A 20,639-nucleotide genomic window follows, 5' to 3' on the forward strand; every position below is an offset into this window, starting at 1 on the left:
TCATGGAGACCAAGAACACGGTGGGAAAGCATGTCAAGGATTGCAGGAGGAGTGCTTGGAGAAACAGGGGTCTTTTTAAGGAGTCCCTGGCCACCTGCACCTAAGGGAGACATTGGGGTCATAGGTGGGTGGTCTGAGAGCAGCCCTGGGCCCTGGGCCCTGGTCCTGCTAGCCTTTGCTTATGGTTCATGGAGAAAACAACCAGGTAGTGTGACCTTGGTGCATGATGGGTGCACCTGAGGGAGGAGTGGTTACAGAGCCTCCATCCTCCCTGTGAGAGGGGCTGCGATAACGTTCCAGGGAAAGGCAGCCGCGCAGGTGGACTAGACGGACCCTAGGCTTGGCTGTGCCTTGCTTGGCCTCTATTGATTGTAGATGGTAAGAGGCCAACTCAGACAAGTGGAAGCCAAAAAAGAAAAAGAAAAAGGATGGGAGGGTGAATTTCTTGGCGCACTTCATCAAGAAGTCTGCGGCTCCACTTCCTGCTACTGTGGCTGGATGCTGGAATTCTAACGATGCCATGTGGTTTCTCGGGGCCTGCTCTGTGGCTCAGCCTGGCTTTGTCTTTTAGCTTCATTTTCAAACCCTCTCTGGCTTTGCAGTGGAAATAGCAAGGACCTATGTCGTCCTCACAACTTACAATGAACCCACTTCGCCTCCAGTGTCTGTGCGTCAGCCCTCAGAGGCGACGGCTTGCTCCAGCCCACGTCACCTCTGAGCCATCCTAATCCAGTCACCGTTGGCCAGACCTGGGGCACATGCCCACCCCGTGACTGGGCATGGACTAGAGAAGCTATAGTAAATTATGTGAGGCAGCAAGGGTGGCAAGGTGGACATCAGGAAAGGCTTGACCAGGGTACCCACACCTGTGTTTGGCTCTGAGGACAAAGGGGATGACAGCAGCAAAATGACGTCCAAAACTTGCCGGCCTGACACACAATGCGATCAGTGCCAACTTTCTGAGCTGCTTCTGTCAGATGTGGCTCCCCATCTAGACAGTCAGAGGGGTGTTTCACTACTTCCATCTGATAGCCCCAAATTCTCCGAGGGTATCCAGCGGAGATAGGAAACCTGAAGCCAAGGTGAGGCACTGTTTTAGGGGGCAGAGACATAGCCAGTGGTGCCAACCCTCTGATCCTGGGGTGCAGGGCTATGGCTCTGCCCAAGGACAGTGTCCTTTGGCTAAGGGAAGCCACAGGCAGCAGTTTTATTGGCATTGTTGGCCCACTTCCCTAGTATTCAGCCCCTACCTCTTCAACTGAAATTTTAAACTCACAGTAATTCCAAGTCAGCAATGTTATCAATGGTTACAAATGGCGCCAGCTAGCCCAGTCTTGTGGGCTAGTGAGAGTGGGGACTCAGCCAAAGCCGTGGAACTCCACAGAGTGCCAGAGCCAAACCCAAGCCCTCTGCTTTCCACACCCACCCCCTTCCCCCAGATGTCCTGCCACTCACCCCGTGTGTCGGTGGCGCCTGAGACATGCCAGCCTTAGATGCATGAGTGAGGCTCAGCCCTGATTCTGAGGGAGGAAGCTAGTTCAGAAAGTGAGGTCTGCCCAGTGCCAGCTGAATACAAACAGGGGGCTGGAACAGTCTGGAAGTCTGGGCATGAGTTTTTGCCCTCCGCAAGTGAAGACCAGAAAGGAGATTCTTTGATCCTTTGCAGACACCCAGGGCATCTTGTTGTAAAGCCAGCACACACTCCTCCAACGTGAGCAGGCACCGAGAGAAAGCATCTTCTAGAAGCTGGCTTGTTTCCCAGGCAGCTGGGCCCTGTGCTGGGTGTGTGCACACACACACACACACGTGTAGATGTCTGTATAGGCTTTTACACATGTGTGTGCTGGGGGCACCTCCTGGTGGAGCGTGGCAGGGGAAGAGGTGAGGCCCTCAGCAGCGTGGAGTTGGGAACTCAGGTGCGGGAGCCCCGCTTGCGGCCGCCTCGCCGGACCTGCCGGTGCTCAGCGGAGATTACAGGGCTTAACGATGCGCTCCTCCAAGCTGCAGCTGATGCCAGCCTCTACCCGCTTTCCACCTAATTAGTCTCATTAATGAGCTGCTCTGCTCTCCATAGAGAGAGTTTCCTCTTTGGAATAAGAGGCAAAAATACCTTGCCCAGGTAGATTGCTGAAGCCTTTAATTATTGCCCACACCTGCTAAGCCTTGTGACTCACGCCCAAGTGCTAGTGCCGAGCTGAACAGAGCTTGTTTATAACCACACACACGCGTGGTTGTAACTCTTTCCACACCCAGAAGGTTTTGGTTTCCAAGAAACATGCTTCCCCGAGGCCTCGTGCTTTGCTCATTTCAAACACAGCCTCATCCTGGGGGTCCTGAGGTGGCAGGACAGCCCCTGCCCGAGGGTGCTCTCGGTATATCAGGAGTGACAGGTCAACAGCCTCCTGGACTGCCAGCACCCCGAGCCCATGTCCTGCACACCTCCATCCCTCTCCGCAGCCCTCAGCATGCGACGCGGGAATTGATTTGATCACTTTGTGTTTAAGGAGATAGATAAATGCTTGGGGGACAGGTGTCACCTGCCCCAGATGCCACAGCTGGCCAAGGCATGGAGCAGGGTACAACAGGTCTGCTGGCCCCTGAGGCTTCTAGACATGTCCTCCTGCCAGGGCCTCCCTTTCACGTGTTGTGAAGGCCAAGGTGAGGTCAACGCACAATGCTTCAAGCTTGGGAGGAGGACAGGCTAGGGGGCTATCTGAGCAGCAGCCATCTAGGCCATGGCAACAGGACGCAGGTTCCCGGATGAAAGCCCTGTGTTTGCCCAGATTTGAACGCACTTAGCACAGCTAGAACAGTGAGGCAGGGGCCCGAGGCCAGAGACCTTCAAATGCAAGGTCAACACTTTGGGCTTCCTGTCTGCTGAACACATCCAACCTCCAGGATGGTACCCAGTACACAGTAGGTGCATAATGTAGGCTAGAGGGACAGCCTCCCTGAAAGCAGGAACGCCAGTGAAGCAGTTGGAGCAGGGGAGGTTCAGGTCAGAGCCCCTCTGTGCTGGGAATGGTCAACACTAAGATCCGAGGGCAGTGGCCTCCCGGCAACCCTCTGCACCTGCCGGGAAGGCTTGCTCTAGGCTGCTAAGTTGTAGGTAGCAGAGGTGGGACTCAAAGTCAGGTCCACCTGTTTATCAAACCACGCTCTCACCTTCACTGCGGGGCCTCCACAGATGCTCACCAACTAGCCTGAAATGTGACCACAGGGGTGTCCCGCCACAGGCTTCTTGGATTCTGAACATGGCACCGTCAAGGCAGGGCACAGGCTTCCAGTGACCAAAACTGCTGCTGGGGCAGGGCCAAGGTGCTCTGACCACATCAGGACACACTGGGAAACTCGGACACATAGTGTGTAACAGCAAGAGTGAGATAGCAACATTCCCCAGGAGACGCCCATCAGCTTACTGCACAGTTCTAAATGACACCAATCCTTAAACCTAAGGTGTGTCTCAAACAAGGGCAGTACAAGCCTGCCCCCACCTGTCCCTGAGTCTCTCTCAGATAGCTAGTCCCAAATCAGCTTAATTTGGAATCAGGCTGTTCCTCACAACTCCAAGGTGGGTCATGCTCATCCCATTTTTCAGACAGCGAACAGGCTTAGAGCCACAAGCGATCCCACATGGGTGGTGGCCTCTGGCACACTCCTCTGAGCCCACACTGCCTCAGGCCACACCCTGCTCAGAAGCCATCCTGAACAGGACCTGAGTCCTAACAGGTGGAGCGCAGGACAGACTGGCGAATGCTGGGTATGCAAGTATCAGCTCAGCCAAGAACATCTGGACTGAGTTCACGGGCCCAGCCAGGGGTCCCAAGCTGCTCAAGGAGAGGTGGTGAGCACCACGGGCAACCCACAAGGCTCTGCTCTGCCAGGCCTGGGGTCAGTTTCCCAGTTGGCAGAGGCCCCAGTGGGAGTCATGAGCCAGGGGTCGGGAGAGGATCTGACCAGAGTCTCATAGCAGGCCCACCCCATTAGCATCACTGAAAACTGTGTTCAGGGCCCATCCTTGGCGGGAGGATTCTGCCAGGAATCCCACCTGCTCCTCCCTGCATCCCTAGGTCACTCGGTTTGATGGGGGAAGGGAGGACCTGGTCAGTCGGCTCGATGCATTGGGTCACAGAATCTGTGTCAACTCTCACCTCCCCAAGAGGCTCTTGGGTTGTCCCCCGTTCCTATTGCAACCTCCTCAGCACACACCTTCCTCTTACCTGGATCCCCCTGGGAGTTGTTCCATGGGCAGCCACTTCCCGTGCACCCCATGGCAGACCACTATCCCACCCAGGCCAGAAGGAGACTTTACCAAGGCAGATGTCTACCTTGCCCAAGTTGCCACAGTTTCTGCTGTGTTAGGCCCACAGGGCCACCGAGGCCCACGTCCTTGGCCTTCCTGCTCACTATTGTGGTGACTCTTGCCCATCTGAGCACCCTCTCTTTGCACTCCTCCATCCCAGGGGCTGCTGGGGAACCCCGCATCCGCTCCCATCTCCACTCACAGGCACTCCTGCCCCAGCATGCGTGCCTTTGCCTCCACACCTCATCTTGGCACCCAGTTCTGGAAGCTGCCCCATCAAGGCCCTCCTCCCAGGTGGTGATCACAGTTTTGTGCGGCTGCTGGAGGCCCATTGGGAGTTGACTTCAGTAGCCCCCCGGGGGCTGACCCCTGGTGCTTTCATAAATGAAAGGTAAGGGACCCTCCCTGATCGCCTCACTTCTAACTAGCAAGGTTGCTGCAACCTCTGCCCTGGCACTGGCTGATGACAGAGCGACGGGAAGGCCTGCCCCGCCAATCCTTCTCTGGGCTCCGTCGTCTCTCAGGACCTTGAGCATCTTGTTTATAATAGAGCTTGCCAAAGGCTGAGCGTGCGACCCCGTGGCCAGCCACTGTAGACCTGGCCCGGGTGAGCAGTTGCCACCGCGTCCTACCCACCACGATAATGCTCTGCTGTTTGTAGTGCATGCTCCCTGTTCCGGGGTTCCTTGCCATGTGCCCCCTGCGCCCTCTCCACCGACTAACAGCTATGGTGCGTACCCTACAGCCCCATAGTTGTCCTCCCCAAATTCAGCCTCTGCAGATTTGATCGCCCCCCTCCCTTCACTGAATCCCCTTCAATTTGGAGATTCAAAAGAGTCGCTTCCAGCATGAGCCTCCTGCAATGCGGTTTGAAGGTCCATTTCTCCTGGCAGCAGCCCTGCTTCTGAACAGTGATATTTCAGACTGACAGTGGATACGGTTGTAAACAGGTTTCAGATAGGGTGTGTATGTGGGGGGAGCAGTCAGGACTAAGCACATTCTACAGTCTCTCTCTCTCTCTCTCTCTCTCTCTTTAATAGTTCATGTGCATAGAATGACTATGATTGTAGTCAGGCAGCGAGGCTGTCCACTTGGGGAAGAAAGCTGGGACAGGGCAGGGCAGGTGTGAACTGTGCTCACAGCATTTTGTTTCTCGGGAAGCAACTCCATGCGCTGATTCCATGTGAATCCCGTGCCAGGCTGTGGGCTCAGTACGGGGACCATGTAGTAGTAAGAGGATCTTTTCCAGTTCAGCAGAGCTGAAGGTGGGGCAGGGGACAGCCAGTAGGCAGGTAACTGTCACAGAATAGAAAGGAGAGGTCATCTCGGGGGGCCACAGGAGGCCACGATGCCTGAGTGTGTAGCCTTGTAAGAGGCTGGGGAGCCGAGCTGATGGAGGAGCAAGGAAGGGGCACCCCAGACCCAGCCAGTGCCTTGAGTAAAAGCGGGGAGTCTGGGAGGAGTAGAGTGGGCAGGAAGCTGGGGACAGTTCGCTCATGACTGAGGGTCCCTCCCACTGGGCAGGAAGGGGTGGCAGAGAAGCCTTAGGAGTTGGCATGCCACATCAAGAAGTGCCTTGGGGCTTCTCACCAAGGCAAGATTAGGGCTTTGGGAGGGGCCCCCAGGCTGCCAAGGCTGAGTGGAGAGAGCCTGGACCCCACAGGATTATATGGAGGGTACTTGGAGAATACTGTTTGGGAGGTGAAATGGGCAGTCCATCAGCAGACCTACAACCTCCTCAAATCACTTTGTTTTCAGAAATTCACATGATTAGTGTGTGTGTGGATTCTGACCCAGGGAATCTAGTGCTAACAAAACAGATTCTATTGCCATTGCCCCCTGTACCGCCCGTTCATCAGTGTGAAATGGGACCATTGAAGTCCCCTGGCCAGGCTACAAGTGAACTTACAGTTGGCTTCTAAAGGGGACAAGAAGCAAGAGGCTGTGATTGTACCACCAGAAGGAGGGGGACTCAGCCAATCCACAGGGAAGCTGCTGACAAATAGGCCTTTAGGGTCCTGCAGCGCAGACAGGCCAAGTAGGGGACAGCAGGGCAGAGGTAGGGGGGCGCATGGAACATTCCAGTCAGAACCTTGGCATCTGGATGCTTTCTTTGGGCAGCTCCTTCTTTGCTTTCTGCCAAACTGGCTCCTACGCCTCCCCCAGCCCCATTCCAGCCAGAGCCAAGTTGGGCGAACAGCCTGCCTCTCAAGCCCCACCCCAGGGTGGAGGGAAGCCCAAGCCTCTGGGTCCAACAGCTTCCAGAGCCATCTCTCAGGGCTGCATGCAGGCTACACGAGGTCACAACTGGAAAGCCACCTGAAAGGCGACCAGGGTTGAAAGCACAGTGACTGGTTGGCTGGTGTCATGGGACCTGGGCAGGGTAGGGGAAGGGCTGCAAAGAATGACCAGTGCAGGGAGCAGTCTTGGGATGTCACTTTCTCCTCCTCCAGCCCCACGGAGAGCAGTTGAGACCCACCCAGTGATGTTAGGAACCCTTTGAAAGGTGGCAGAGCCCAAGGGCTTCAGACTCAGACATGCACATAGGTGGAGCCCCACCTGCTCGTCATCTGGACCTGAGCTGAAGCCCTTGGTCTTCAGACCTGTGAAAGGCCGGTATCCGCCCTCCGAGGCCAGGCACAGGTTGTCTGTGTGCCTGTGTGTGGCGGATCAAGCCCCGTTCTGGTTGTGACCAAGCACATCACCCCTCCTGCACCTCTGAAATCCTGATACTTCACATCCCCCTGTGTTCTTCCCCCTGCCTCCCAACTCTACATCATGAAGGTTTTCAGACATGCACTGACCTCTGTAACAGACCTCAGTAAAGCCCTGAGCACCTGCCGCCTGAATGGTGATTTAGATCAGTGTGTGATTCCAGCAATCCACACATCTGTCCGCACGGCTCTTTTTCTCACGCGCTGCAAACCAGCAGGTGCCCGCACACTTCCTGCTACCCCATTCAGCAGCTCTGTCAGTGACCACAGCCAACTGTGTTTGAACGTGGGCAGCACGGGTAGGGGATGCTCGGAGATGGCTGTGGCTGTGATGAGCATTCGCTCTTCCCAGAGACAAGACCCCTGCTAGGCCTCATGTGGGCAGGGGATGCCTTTATCTCGTGGCCTAGCCTCAGACAGGGAGGTGGCTGGGAGTCCATCCCCTCCCCTCTCCCCTGTGGCACCCCCAGCCGTAGACTTCATCTCTGGTCCATCCCCACATGTTTAAACCCTGACAGCCTCTGGATGCCTTTTGAAGACTTAATAATATGTCTGCAACTTGCGGGCTGGGGAGCTGGGGTTTCTCAGGGGGGTTCTGCAGAAGGCAGTGCAATTCAGTTTTCTGGGTGTGGAGCATCCCAGGAACAAGGTCTAGGGAGTCAGAGCCCAGGGCCTCTGCCTGGCGACGACCACTTTTCCCCCAGGACCCAGGGAGAGAGACTCCAAGAGCCTGCTCTTTCCCAGGCCCTGCGTGGAGTCACTGTCTCCACTCCCGTGTTGATATTCAGTCGATAGATGTGCTTGTGTGAGCCTCAGGAAGCTCCCTCCCTCAGGTTTCTGTGCCTCAGTTTCCCCTTTGTGAAACAGACCCAGCACCTCACCCGCAAGCCCACAGGGTTCCCATGGAGATGCTATACATGAGCACATAGGATGCCCCACAAGCCGCATCACAGCCCCAGGTTCAAGTCCCCGCCTCTCTGTTCCTGATCAGCTTCCTGCTCCTGTACACCCCGGCAATAGCAGCAGATAAGGGTTCAAGGGCCTCGGTCCCTGCCACTCATATGGAAATGCCAGGTGGAGTTGTGGGTTTCCAGCTGCTGCCCGGCCCAATCCCAGCTACTGCAGCCATTTGAGGGGTGGGGCCGGCAAATGGACCATCTTTCTCTATCTGTCAGTCTGCCCTTCAAGTAAAATAAAAAGAAATAGCTTTAAAAAGAAGTTAGTTAGCCTAGCAAACAGATACAGAAAGAAACTCAGAGAGGGAGGGCTGGGCCTGAGAGGACACAGCCAGCCAGCCAATCCTGGCTCTCTTATATACCAGGGAATGTGAGTGACCTCCACATGCCTACTTTGAGATGGAGGCTTGCCCAGAACCTGCCAGCAGAGAGTCAGGCCTGAACCAAATCTGGCTTCCCCGTACACATCCTGTGGGTAAAGTGATCAGGAGAATTGCATTGACTCCCCGACCTGGGGCGGTCACCTCTCACATGCAGAGCCTTGGTAGGAGTATGTAGTCTGCCACTCGCCTTACCTGTGTAGGCATACACACAGGCCTGCCACATGGGTGCTGGCTGGGTGACTCTTATTAATATTTGCTCAAGCAATCATGAGCCTCTGCTGGGCAGCCCCAGGGCCCACATCAGCAATCTTTCCCACCTTCCACACACCTGTCACTACAATGGTAGCGGGGATCCCCCCACCGTACTCTGTAAATAAGCCAGTGTGCACCTGGAGCAGCCCATCCTCCAGCACCCAGCACTCCACTATGGGAGTGGGTAGGGGCAATGGCCTGGGCACCCCAGCCAGCCCTACCAGAAGGGGATGAGGCAGATGGCATCATCACAGCCTGTTTGCAGACACCCTCTGCCTCAGGCTCCTCAGAACTAGGGAGAACACCAAGATAGGCCATGCAAGTGTGTCCCTAAGGCCACACAGCCAGCAAGTGGGATTTAGCCCCATCAGGCTGGACTCACACCTCTCACTGCGCCCCTTCCCAACCTCTCTCATTTTTGCTTCCATTGAATGGAGAGAAAGGAAGTAAAACTGGCATTTATTGAGTGTCTGATGTGTGCTGAGCAGTTTTCTGCATTGTCCGGTTCTATCCTCAGGAGCCAGCATAAGCACCTGAGTGGGCCGCTTGAGTGTGCCCACCTTACAGATGAGGACACAGAGGCCCAGGAGGGCTTTGAGCTGCTGGCTGACAAGTATTAGAGTCCAGCTTTCCAATAACACCAAGCATGTTCCCACCTTGCCAAAGGCATTAATGAGAGATATTCACCAAATACGTGGAAAATAAGATACAGCATTCTATCACTTTCCTAATAATCAGAATTTTTGAGGTTTGGGAACTATTTATATCTCAGTCAAAAATCACTATCATTATAGCAGCTCGCAAGTACACAAGGGGTCCTTTGTAATTCTGAAATCTCTCCAATAAGTCCAGTGAAAGTGAGTGTGACAAACCCCATTTTACAGATTGATTGGGCTTGGATACGCCAAGCATGCACCCAAGGCCAGGACCTTCCCACACCTACCTGCACCCCCGCCCCTGCCAGCATCACTCAGGTCAGGGCTGCAAGTGTCAAAAACCGAGCGGGGAGCTTGCATCAGGGAAGCCGGCTCTGGAGGGTCTCTTTCTTTAAGGACCGTGACCTGTCCTTGGCCACGGGAGGGGGCGGGACACGGGACTGGTCAAGGGACTCCAGGGCATTGGCTCTCACCCGCAGCTGGGACGGGTGGTTCCGGGGCCGCTGAGAATGTCTTTACAAGACGAAAGCGCTCGGCCAGGGCACGTAGGTCTGCGGGGGAGCCGCGTTGGCATTTTCTGGCCCTGCAAATAAGTGCCCATCTGCTCCCTGTCAGAATGCGTTAGGAGTGCATCTGCACTGCTGCCCCTGAGCTTCGGCTCCAGGCGGGTCATGTGCTTGTCTCCACGACAACTCCGGGAGCGGCGGAAACTGCTGCGCTTGGAGCCAGATGCTGCTCGGCACATGTGGTCTAATTAGATGGGGTTCCCTGCCTCCCCCCACCCGCCGTGCCCGTCCCAGCGCACGCACATCACATACACACACACACACACACACACAACCCCTTCTCTTATCTCTTCCTCCTTCCCCCAAAGCCACCTCCTTCTCACAACCTCAGGCTGGCTCACTCAATCCCCACCCTGTTTGCCTCAGCACCATCCTTTTCACTAGACCTGCAGTAGTATAGGATAGTTTACACAGCCTGTGTCAGAGCCTCTGTTCACTGGGCCACTGTGCTAGGAACTGCAGGTCCAGAGGCAAGCCTGATGCCATTTATACCCTCTGGGTCGGGGGCAGGGAACCCGACGGGCAGCCAGGCCACGCAAGAAATGGCTACCAAGGCTGTGGAGCCCCAAAGAGGGCCAGCCAGCCTGAGAAGCCCGGGTGGGGGAGTATCCCAGCAGTACACAGCACATTCCAGAGCCGGAGACCTGCAGACACACCGCCCTGCCCCCCCAGGAGAACAGGGGCTGGCTCCGTATTCAGGGATGCAGGGTGTTTCTGGGGGAGCCAGGAACTGTGAGGTTGCCTCCCCAACTTTCTTCTCCATGTATGTCTGCAGACTCAGGTGTACAGACATGTGTCTAGGTCCCAGCAAAGGGGCAGGAGTGTGACACGGTGGCTGTTGTTGGACGAGACTGGGAGTAGGTGGGGCCTCCTGCTGCCTGGAAGATGTGAAGCCCTGTCCAGGACGGGGTGTAGGTACAGGGCCGAGCCACCAGCGTGTGCCAAGGAACCTCTGCCAGACGTGTTCTATGTGTGCAGTGTCCAGCTGCTCTTGGGTACTTGACCATCACGAAGATGCCTCAGTAAGAAAGAAAAGGATCAGCATACCTCACACACCAGTCCGGGACATGCCCCAAATCCCAGCGACACCCGTTCCTGCCTGCGTTCCCCAGGCCTGGCCACCTCCCAGCCCTGCTCTCTGCTCATGCCTTCCTCCTGCTCCTCCTCCTCTCCCACCACACCCTGCCCCACATCTCCCACCCCCGACTCCTAGATGGTCACTCTAACCTCACATATCTGCTGAGTGGAAGGAATACAAGATCTCACCCTAGATGTGGAACCCAGCTCTCCCAGGGCATCAGAAAAGAGCCATGGAGGACCCTGCCCACCACAGGGTACCTGCTGTGTGCCACTCAGCACTGGCACTTTAACAAGCAGATAGAAATCCGAGTTTACAGCTGGGAAAACAGGCTCAGAGGGCCCGTTGCATCAGCCGTCATATCAGGCTCTCTGGATGCCCAAAGGACAAATGCATGCGAGCCCCTGAGCGTATAGGGTTCTGGATGTTGTACCAGGGGCCTTGGGGTCAGACATAGCTGTGATTTTTGCCACTCTGGGGCCTTGGGCAATTCACAACTAGTCCTCCTTGTCCCCACAGTAGGGCTGCCATGGCCCAGGCAAGGGGGCTCCTGGAAGTCCCTCTGCTGTTGCCCCAAGTCATGCTGTCCCCTCTGCTGACCCAACATGTGACTGCGCACACGGCCCATGCTGTCCCAGTGGCTTGATGCAGACTGTAGGTAGAGCACTTCAGCAGCGCAGGGTGGGAAGGGGCCTTTGTCAGCCACCCCTTCCCGCCCCAGGTGGGGTCCTGAGCTGAGCTGTTGAGCCCCACATAGCCCTAGGAGGTAGAAGTTGCTCCCCCATATAACTGGTGGGAAAATGACCTCAAGGGGCCCAGAGCCTTGGCAACCTCCTAGAGACTGGCTTTCTGTGTGTCTAAAGGGTATGTGTGTTGGCATCAGACAGCCCCTGAAGACACCCTGCCCTTCCTGTGAACCTAGGTCACGATGGTGTCTTGTGTCCCTCCCACTTCACCATGCCCCTGTCTGTTCCCACCGGGGATGCCCCACCAGAGCCTCCAGTGCACTTAGCCCATGCCAGGCACTGGAGGCTCGGTGCTGGACAGGACTACAAATGAGGGAGCCTGATGGCACAGTGTGGGGACCATGCTGCAAACCTCCAGAGAGCTGATGGAACTCAGGACTTTGTGTACCATTTCTGATCCGCACAAGCACCCCCCCATTCCCATTGCCACTGCTGATGCCAGCTGCTCTTGTCAGTTGCCTTTGGGATTGATTTCTGCTTCTCATGGGCACCCATCTCTCTGTGTTCTCCTTGCTGTGTGGATAAAGCAAGCCTTATCTGTAGTCAGCTCAGGACAATTCCTGTCCCCTGTGGCTTTGGAACGCAGCCCTCACTGTGTTACACCCCTGAGGTTTGGGGGATAGCAGGGGGTGTGGAGGGGAGCCGTCCAGCTGCCCTGCAGGGTGGAACCAGCAGGTGCTGGAGCTCAGGATCCCAGCGTGAGTCTCCAGGAGGGAGCTGTCCCCTGCAGCAGCACCAGCCGAGCCTCCGACTCTCTCTCAGATCAGCTCCGGGATAGCCCCCTCCATGAACTTGCCTTCCAGAATGGCTCTGACTGCTTGGAGCTGGACGCAGATGTCATGATTCCCATGGTATCGGCTGGGGAAGGAGATGGCCCCAGTAGGACTGTCGTGGAACCCAAAGACCACTCTCTTCATCTCCACCTTATCGTCATCTCCCCAAATCACCTCTAGAGCAACTCTGGCTGGTGACTGTTGTGTCAGATACCATCTCATAACTATTTCCCATAGCCAGAAAGAATGCTGTGTAGCCCATACCCCGGTCAGGCAGACTTTACTCCCTACTGCCTGGCTGACCGGCTCTGCAGCCTCAGGCAGGGGCCCTGACTTTTGGAAACCTCAATGTCCTTATCTGTAAAATGGAGATGGTTGTGTGCCTGCATGCTGTGCGGAGTAAATGAGATAATGCATGTAAAGGCGCCTCGCACAGCGAGCGGGAGCTCTTTTTTTAATCACTGCACCTGCTTTCCCCTCTTAGCGCCGACTCCCATCTGCATTTCTTAGGGGAAGGCAAATCTTAAGCTAGTATGCATGAAGACCCACTTCATTGTGTCTCCTCGGCTTCCGCGGGCCTCCCAGCTCATCTGCCGTTCCTGCACTAATCAGAATTTCCTGACTTCTCCCTGCTTGTCTCGGTTAATGCAGAAGGAAGGGGCTGCTGGCACAGAGGAGGCGAGGCGTGGGCCGCATGCCTGTGATTTGAATGTCTTTGCTATAATCTAGTGAGCAGGGAGGGGAGGGGGCTTCTGTCAATACCAGAGCTGCTGGCCAGTGCGGGCAACTGCTGACAGCCTGGCCGTCTGCACCCCGCAAATCACTGGACATCCATGCCGCTCCCCCCCCCCCCGACTTAAATCATCCCAACCCCGAGCTGGCTCCACGATGGGATGCCCATTGATTCTTTGTTTAGGACTTGTTATAGTGACAGGGGCCCGGGCTGGGAGTCCATTCCTGTCGTGCCTCAGCTACTACACAAATGGTTCAGAAAGCTGTCTTGGCTCTATCATACCCCAAGGTGTGGCGGGGCCCAGTCCAGCCAGAGACATCTGACTGTGGCCATGCAGTGACCTGCCTTCCCAAGCCCCCTGGTGGTGTCCAGGTGGCTGGCCCCTGAGGTCCTCCAGTGTGTACCATGTCATACCTCAGAGGGTGGAAAAGAGTGTGCTTGGACTTGGCAGGTCGTTAGACCGTGAACTCTCGGACCTTGGGCAAAGCACTGCCTCCTGTGTGGCACCCTTCTTTGGCTGTCATGTGGAAGTGGCCTGTGCAGTCTCGAGTGCTGGGGAAGGGTCAGTGAGGCTGAGGGTGCAGGTGCTCTGGCCCTGAGCAGGTGCTGGTCCAACCTTGGCCGCCATCTGTCCACACTCATGCCTACTGCTGGCCCCTCCCATTCACCTTCCTGTCTTCCAGTGAATGGTGATTCGGAGCCCACAGGCCAGCCATCCTCTGAGCCTTTTCTTGTTGACTGGGATTTCTCAGGCCGTGTGAGTGTGAGAAGCCTCAGCCCACCACGCCCGCATCTCCATCCCCAGCCCCGCCCCCACCCTTGCTGCCCACTGCAGGAGTCCCAGCAGGGGCAACTGGACTGGAACTGCTGCTGATAAATAGAACCAAGTTCCCTGGCTTTCTTCACATTTGTTTCTCTGCATGTATGTTTATGGTTCTGGGCCTTGTGCCTGTCACCTTGATCCCGCACTGGGGCCTTCAGCCTTGGCTGCACCTGAGTCCACTGCCGATTTGCAACACATCCTGATACATGCTATTGTGCAATCCAGGTTGAGGGCTGCTAAGCTGAGCCACTCACTCCTCCCTGCTGAATCACGCAGCCCACCTGCCAAAGCAGGGCATTAAGCACGAGAGCTAAGAGGAGTAGTCTCTTGCCCAAGGTGTCCCTTAGGAGCAACAAGGGCCCCGGTAGACTGAAACCCAGCTAGATGTCACACCCTCCTCCTGCTTCTTTTTGGAGCACCAGTAGACCACAGCTGTCCTCTGGGAGCTCACCGTGCACCAGCAAATTGGTCCAGGCACAGTGGTATCTGAGGGCCTCTTCACCTGGAGGCACCAAGTAAGGAACTCCAGGAAGAGGGATAAAGAAGGGAGACAGGAACAGGGGGGCAGGAAGTAATGGGGCGTGGGGACAGCCCAGAACCCCAGAGGGAGGAGATACTGATGTGAATGGGCAGGACAGAATGTCACAAGCAGGGAGGGTCAGCTGGGGAAGGTCACTGTGCAGTATTGCAGCTTTCCCCAGACCAGCTGAAGCTGCCCTGCTAAGGAGGGGTCTGCCCTGTGCAGCTGTCACAGATGAGACAAGACAAAGTCACCCCAGGTCGCAGAGCCAGTGCGGGTGTCTTGACTCCAAGACTTGGTTTCTCCCCACCGTGTTGAGTCCCACCTTAAATGGATCAGGTCAAGACCCAAGTTTTGAGTTCTGAAAGGTGCCTGTGCACCTCCCACAGAGACAGGAACCAGCCCCCTGAGCCACCTGCCACCCTCAGACAGCTCTTTGTTTCCTGAACCAAAAGAATTCCTTGACTATTGGAACTTTTTAAAAAAAATTATTTGTAAGGCTGAGTGACTGAGGTAAAAGGAGAGAGACAGAGAGATCTTGCACCTGCTGGTTCACTCCCCAAAGGACCACAGTAGCCAGTACTAACCCAGACCAAAGCCAGGAGCAATAATCCCATCACCATCCGGCCTGGGGGTGGCAAGGGCCCAACACTGAAGCCATCCTGTGCTGATCTGCCAGGGACATTGGCAGGAAGCCGGATCAGAAGCTGAGTAGCCAGCACTGCAGGCAGCAGCTTTGCTTTCTGTACCATTATGCCAACCCCAGAGGATCTAATTTTTTTAACTGCCACCCTCCTGCTGTCTATGGAACTTGACTCCTCCAGGTCTCTAATATGCGGGGAATCAGTTTGCATTTGTCCTTAAGCGATTGGCTCATCTGATTAGCTTCTTATCCTACCGCATTCTGCCATTCCTGCATCACCCTCTCTCCTCATTTCATTAGTATTTTTGGGAGCTCTGTTTATTTGTGTTAGTATTCCTCTGCCACAGAACCTAGCACATAGTAGGTGCCTTAAAAATAGTCTGGACGTATGGCTAGGTCTTCCAAAATGATTGTTTTTAGTTTTAAGCTGAGCCTATAAACTGAAGACCGCCCCCCTCCTTTGTCACAGTGAGAGTGTGTGGATAATGTTTTGCTAACAGCTACATTCCTAAAGGTAAGCCAGGCTTTTATGCTGTGCAGGATGGGTTAGTGGCCTAAGGAAAATGGCCAGAGTCAGGTGATGATTCTCTGCTCATGCCCAGGACCGACGATGCTTTGGATAGTCATTCATTTCTAGCAGTGTCCAAAGCCTTTAGAATCCAAGCTTCACCTGCTCTCCAGGAGCCCCCCTCATGAGCGATGGAGCTTTCCATTGATTCCATGCGTCAAGGAGACAATGTGGGAGTGAAACTTATCTTTTCCTTTCTTCTTTTTTATTGTAGCAAAGTCGTTGATAGGGTTAAGCAGCTATGTTTGATCGTCCTGTGGGTCATGGATGGCAAACTCAGCTAATGCGATCTCGGCTTGGGCGCTCACGCCTGCCAGCCCGGGGTTCATGTTGCCACTAGCCCACAACCCCCCTGCGCTTACAGTGTCACCCAGGAAGACAAAAGGTTTAATCAACCCAATCAGGGAATGAAACCAGTGCTTATTATTACGAAGGGGGGAGCAAACACAACACCCTGCCTTCTCGCTGCACCACAGACAGCACAGGGCAGCGTGCGCGAGCTGCTGTCCTCATCCAGCCCGCGGCAGAACGAGCCCTGACTGCTGTCCGGGGGCTGCTGGTGCTCTCCTGAAGTGTCCCTGAGAACCCGTCAGGTCACACCTTCAAAGGAAAGCCACCTGTTCTCCAGCAGATGTCCGCGGACACACGCTTAGGACTCAGCCTTCGATTAAAGCCAGGACTATAGTAAACCACATGCATGTTGGGGACGCCTGGGCTTTGGGACCACCAGGTGGTAAAACTCTGAAGGCCATTCACATTTCTGTCCCCTAGGGCAGGTGTCTTCCTTCACTTCCTAGCCTGTAAGCATTAAAGTTACGGGGCTACAGGAAGGAAGGAAAAAAGAATGTGGAAATAATGGTCTCACCCACTTTCCTATCACCCTAATCAACTATGTAAAATCATCCAAAAAAAAAAGGTTAAATGAATTTTTTTAAAAAGTTACAAGGTAAGAAATGTGAAACCTCCCCTATAAGGGGCACTGTAACAGCTGTCACCATCAGCACACCTGAGTGGTGGCTCCAGGGACATGAGCCCTCAGTGCCTACTGCCATGCAGACCTCTGCTCGCTGCCAGGGACCACGTCACTTCCTCTCAGCAGGATTAGGCCAGAGGTGTTGGGCCCTGAAGCATGGGGACCTGCTCACCCGATTTCCATGCCCAGATGGAGAGCGCCCACTTCGTGGTGTGCCTTCTGGCCTGCTGCCCTGGGAAAGTCTCCTGTCCTGTCTTCCGCTGCGCCCTGCCAGCCTCGTCCTTGCCTCCTTTCCCATGTCTGCCTCTCAGGGCCCGTGAAGTTCTTCAAGCTCTTGGCAGAAAACACGACCCTCCGCCGTGTTTCCATGCGGTCTTTCCCATCTGTGCTCGTGTCGTTTTGTTTGTGTTGATGGCACAGGTGTCTTATCCAGGTGTGTGTCACCTCCCGGAAATGGACATCAGGCCTTCCCCAATTTGAGGTCCCTGCCACTCTTCCTGAAGCTGGACGCTGCCCTGGGCCACACCAGGGCCACAGGGCTCCTGAGAACATGAACCTGGCAGGAGAGTACCCTGAGGGTCTGCACTGTCTCTCCACCCCCTGTGGCCTGTATTTACAGGGGGGACAGTGAGGGCAGAAGGAGTAAAACTGGAGAAAGCAAGCAAAAAAGTGAGAAAGGACAGGACCGGGTTGAAAGCTAAGTCATACGTGAGAGCAGAGGCAGCGTGACCCCTCAAGGACTCCTGAGGGGAGGGGGGAAGGTGTGTGGCTAGGACCCACTCCCAGTCCTGTTCCAGCTCCAGCTTCCCGCTAGTGCAGACCCTGGGAGCAGCAGGTGGCGGTTCACATCGCTGGGCCCTGTATCCATGTGTCACAAGTTCCCTGACTTTGTCCTGGCCCAGCCCTGGCTGCTGCAAGTATTGGGGGAGTGGACAGGAGCACTCTGTCTCTTTCTCTTGTAAATGGTAACTAAAGGAGGACTCTGGGAGAGAAAGGTGGGGTGAGCTGAGGCAGTGCTGAGGAGCTGCTTCCCTGTGCTCCCAGTACGCCTGGGTGTGCCACGCGCTGCGAGGTATGCAGTGTTGAGCAAAGCAGCTGCCACTCTCCTGCACGGAGCCTGCAGGGCCATGGGCAGAGGGGACGGACGTCAATCAGCCATCACACCAAGGTGGCATCTGATGCAGTCTGACTTCTAGAGCAGGGTAACAGCCTGATGTGGTCTGCATTTTGGAAATTACTCCAGCAGGAGGGAACTGGGGCAAGGCTAGGCTGGAGAGGGATGGGTAACTGACCCTCTCCTGAGACAGTCCAGGCCTGTGCAGCGAGACAGAGAGTGGGAGATGGGCACGTGACACACTTGGCAGGTGGCTTGGGGACACTGTGGCAGTCTGACAGGTGAACTGTTGTTAGCTGGGGAGCCTGGTCATTAAGAAGTGATCCCGGAGCCCGGCACTGTGGCCTAGCGGCTTAAGTCCTCACTTTGAATGCGCTGGGATCCCATACGGACACCGATTCTAATCCCGGCTGCTCCACATCCCATCCAGCTCCCTGCTTGTGACCTGGAAAAGCAGTCGAGGACTGCCCAAAGCCTTGGGACCCTGCATCTGTGTGGGAGACCTGGAGGAGGTTCCTGGTTCCTGGCTTCGGGTCGGCACAGCACCAGCCATTGCAGTCACTTAAGGAGTGAATCATAGGATGGAAGATGTTCCTCTGTGTCTCTCCTCTCTGTATATCTGCCTTTCCAATAAAAATAAATTAAAACAAAACAACAAAAAAGAAGTTATCCCAGGACCTGGTGCTAAAGTCCTCGACTTGAATGTGCCAGGATCCCATATGGGCACCATTTCTTTTTCCGGCAGCCCTGCTTCCCATCCAGCTCCCTGCTTGTGGCCTGGGAAGACAGTGGAAGACGGCCCAAAGCCTTGGGATCCTGCGCCCACATGGGAGACCCAGAAGGGCTCCTGACTCCTGGCTTCAGATAGGCTCAGCTCTGGCCGTTGCGCTCACTTGGGGAGTGAATCATCGGACGGAAGATCTTCCTCTCTCTCTCTCCTCCTCTCTGTATATCTGACTTTCCAATAAAAATATATAAATCTTATTAAAAAATAAATGATCCTGGTGGAACAGTAATCGAGGGTTTGGTCTAGTTGGAATTTAAGTATGAGTGGGGCCTCTGAGGACTGAGCCAAGAATACTTAGAGGAGTCAGCAGTTAATGAGCGATGCTGGGCACGGGGGTGGCATCTCCTGTAGACAGAATGCACTTTCCCAAGTCCCAGGGGTGAGCAGCAAAGCTCACAGGTCACCAAGAATTTAGAATTCTCTCTGGACTTCTGCTGGTTAGCAATACCTGGTCCCTCTGCTGTTGGGCATGGAAGGTTAAAATCCACATAAAGGAAAATCCGTGTAAAATGCCATGAAGAGCTCTTTTCCCTAAGGATTTCTTATGCTTGCTCCTCCCCCATACATAATTGTAAAATTTGTGCCATTTCCTTTCTTGCTTTGACAGCCAGAAAGTTCAGAGCTCATTACTTTTTAAGATTTATTTTTATTTTTATTGCAAAGTCAGATATACAGAGAGGAGGGACAGAGAGGAAGATCTTCCGTCTTTTGATTTATTCCCCAAGTGGCCACAATGGCCGGAACTGCAGCAGTCTGAAGCCAGGAGCCCAGAGCCTCCTCCGGGTCTCCCATGTAGGTGCAGGGTCCCAAGGCTTTGGGCCATCCTTAAATGCTTTCGCAGGCCACAAGCAGGGAGCTGGATGGGAAGTGGAGCAGCTAGGATATGAACCAGTGCCCATATGGGATTCAGGCACGTGCAAGGCAAGGACTTTAGCCACTAGGCTACCACGCTGGGCCCTCAGAGCTAATTTTGTAATTGAATTGTAGAAACCATATAGGACCTAGCTATCTAGATATTTTCCCTGGTAAATATATAAAATACATTTAATGATATTCTGGCCTTGGGTTTTTGTTGTTATTGTTGTTTGCTGTTTTTGGTACTCATGTAAGCTACTTCAGATCATTTTTAAATTGGATATAACTGTGTAGAAATCAGTTGTCTTCCTATGTTAATATTTCTTCCTATGTTAATATTTTGCGGTCATCCTTACAGCCCTCCTGCCTTGAGTCTGCCCAGTTACACATTTATGACTCCTGTAACTTGATAAAACAGAGTGAAAGTGAAGCTGCCAGCATTGGCCCCCAAGCCTGTGATTAGAAGAAGGGAGGTTGACCCTTAAATCAGCCCAAGATATAAAAGTGTAATCATCCAGAATCAAAAATACAGTGCTGAAATTGAAAGATTGTCTGTATAGACAAGTTCGCCAAATTGTTCAAAGTCAAGATGCCGGTGTCAGGCTAGAAGGGCACTTCAGGAAGAATATGAGACAGAAGGAAATTAAATGGGTTTTGGTCAGCAAGTTTGGAAACCTGATACCTATGAGGGCTCTTCAAAAAGTTCATAGACATAGAAAGTGAAATTTTTAAAATCTAGGCCTAACTTTCGAAACTATATTTTTAAAGGCTTTTTTGGTTGTTGTTGATTGGAAAGGCAGAGTAGCAAAGATAGAGAGGTCTTCCATCTGTAATTTTATTCTCCAAATGGCTGCAACAGGCAAGGCTAAGCCAGACTGAAAGCAGGAGCCTGGAGTTCTCTCTGGTCTCCCACATGGGTGGCAGCGCCCCAAGCACTTGGGCGTTAGCAGGGCACTGCATCACAAGTGGAGCAGCCACAACTTGAACCGGTGCCCATGTGAGACGCCCCTGTTAGACACTGTGGAGCCCAGTGCTCCACCTGCCTCCGCCACACACATTCTATAAACACCAAAGTAAACTGCTTTAGAAACTTTATTTTTCATTCATGCAAGAGAGAGGAAAAAGTTCTCAGATGCTGATTCGCACCCTGACCATCCGCGGAGGCCCTGAGCTGGGCTGGGCACTAAAGCTAGGAG

At 54.3% G+C, this 20,639-nt stretch overlaps 1 protein-coding gene across 9 annotated transcripts in view; it reads left to right on the forward strand.

Moving 5' to 3' along the window:
• DENND1A (DENN domain containing 1A) overlaps nt 1-20,639 on the forward strand; it is a 496,909-nt gene that overhangs the window by 419,845 nt on the left and 56,425 nt on the right. The window lies entirely within an intron of this gene.

Source organism: Ochotona princeps, chromosome 14 (assembly GCF_030435755.1).
Source record: "Ochotona princeps isolate mOchPri1 chromosome 14, mOchPri1.hap1, whole genome shotgun sequence".
NCBI classification, from domain to species: Eukaryota; Metazoa; Chordata; class Mammalia; order Lagomorpha; family Ochotonidae; genus Ochotona; species Ochotona princeps.